Source organism: Culex quinquefasciatus, chromosome 2 (assembly GCF_015732765.1).
Source record: "Culex quinquefasciatus strain JHB chromosome 2, VPISU_Cqui_1.0_pri_paternal, whole genome shotgun sequence".
Taxonomy (NCBI): Eukaryota; Metazoa; Arthropoda; class Insecta; order Diptera; family Culicidae; genus Culex; species Culex quinquefasciatus.
Window position 1 is genome coordinate 199,880,127 of NC_051862.1, and position 2,002 is coordinate 199,882,128.

At 37.1% G+C, this 2,002-nt stretch overlaps 1 non-coding gene across 1 annotated transcript; it reads left to right on the plus strand.

Moving 5' to 3' along the window:
* Window positions 1–1,211: 1,211 nt before the first annotated feature.
* Window positions 1,212–1,284, plus strand: Trnav-aac. The gene has a single exon. It is a non-coding gene; the product is annotated as a tRNA-Val (tRNA).
* Window positions 1,285–2,002: the final 718 nt, after the last annotated feature.

Sequence of the window (2,002 nt, forward strand, 5' to 3'; positions counted from 1 at the left end):
GGCAGCGCTAGTCCGAGAGTATGATGGTCTCGAGTCGAGAGAATAGTGGTACCATTCACGGACGCAGAGAACACAGCTCGAGATGGGCGATAGAACTATTATCTCGAGGTTCATTTGCAAAAAAAGTTTATCCGTCAAACAAAAAACCAAAAGTGTCGACAACGGGAATCGAACCAGAGACCTTTGACAAACCAATCCAATGACTTAGCTGCCTCGGCCACCAGCTCTATATTATATAATTTTTATCATATTTCTTTCGAAAGTATTTTGAGGATTCAACTGTTTGAGATAAAAGTTGAGGTTTATCCTTGTACAATTTTTGAATTCCTAATAATTATAGCACAAAACTTTGTTGCAGATACCAATGCTAATTAATTGCATTTTTATCAATAAAAACAATATAAAAGTTGCGCGATGTTTTTAAATATTCATTTGGCAACACTGTCCTCATTAGTAGCAACTCGCCGGAAACTACAATTTCCACTTCAACCTGCTACATTGTATATTATGTACTACAATTCCAAAACAAAATAAAAAATTACACCTCTCTCGTCAGTACAAAACCCGCCGAGTGTATTCATCCAGAGCGGCGGCGAAAAGAGCAGCGCTCAAAGGCAAAATTCGCGAGAGCATGCCAATTTAGCCGTTTTCGCGCGCGCGTTCGTGCACGGGAATTTTGCACGGATGAACGCGTTCACGTGGTCGCGCGAAAAGCCACTCTCACGTTCACTCTCTAATGAGCATCGCCAGGCGGTGACAAAAGAGGGGTGAGCGATATTTACTGCAAAAAGAGGGGGGCAAAAACCTGGGAGACGACATCTACTAAGAAACAAGGCATGCTAATGTCGTGCACAGGGTGAAGGGTGCTGAATGAGTTGTTGTTTTTTTGCTTCTGAGTTGAGTGAGGGATGGAAAGGGCTAATGCCGCAGGGAAATTCAGGTGAAACGATTCAGCTTCTTTTTTGCCTTTCGCAAAGTCACGTCAATGCCTGAGGTGAAATGTTCTCCGAGTTACACAACGAGTAATAATTAACTGGTGGCACCAAACTGGCAGACACGACTGGCGGCACCTTGTTTTAATTGAACAGCAGCTAATTAACATAGTTTTATTGAAGGCGGGTCTAATTAGTATGTGATATGTGATGAGTATAATTATTTTTAAGTGTACTATTAAAAATCTTCTTGAATCGATCGATGATTAATTTTTGTGTGTTTCCGTGGTGTAGTGGTTATCACATCCGCCTAACACGCGGAAGGCCCCCGGTTCGATCCCGGGCGGAAACAGGATTGTATTTTGCCTTTGGAAGATATTCTCTTATACAGTCCACACTCGATTATCCAAAGCCTCGAATATCCGAAGTTCGATTATCCGACAGAAAAATATAGTTTTGGATTTTTTTTTGTATTTTGCCTCGAATTCTCAATATCATTTAAATTTAATTAGTTGATTTGAAAAAAAAAAAATACATTTTTCAATATTTCATCATTGCCATTTTGGCCGCCATCATGGATAAAAAAAAATAATCACTTAAGCGCAGTTTACCCAATCACTAAATTTTATCGATTTTCGACTGCCGAACAATTTGGTAAACTGAAAACTGCCTAATTTGGTTTAATTTTACCGATAATCGGTAACAAAGTTCATTATCGTTTTACCGATTTTGGATACACTTTGTTCATTTTTACAGATGGATATCGATTTTTCAACTACCGAATTCGGTAAAGACATCTAAGTAACAACGGGAATTCGGATAACCGAATCACGAACAAAAAATAATTATTTTACGATTTTTGCGTGTTTTAAACATTAAATTCGAATTCTACGACCCAGTTTTCGTCAAATTTGCATGTTTGATTGCCTATTGAATAAAAAAAATGCATATTTTACATTTTATGGATATACTATATGATTTAATCTGTAACTCACAAATATTATTAAAAAATAATTATAATGTGAATATTATTTTTTCATTATTAAAAATTGTTAGAAAATTTTGAAACA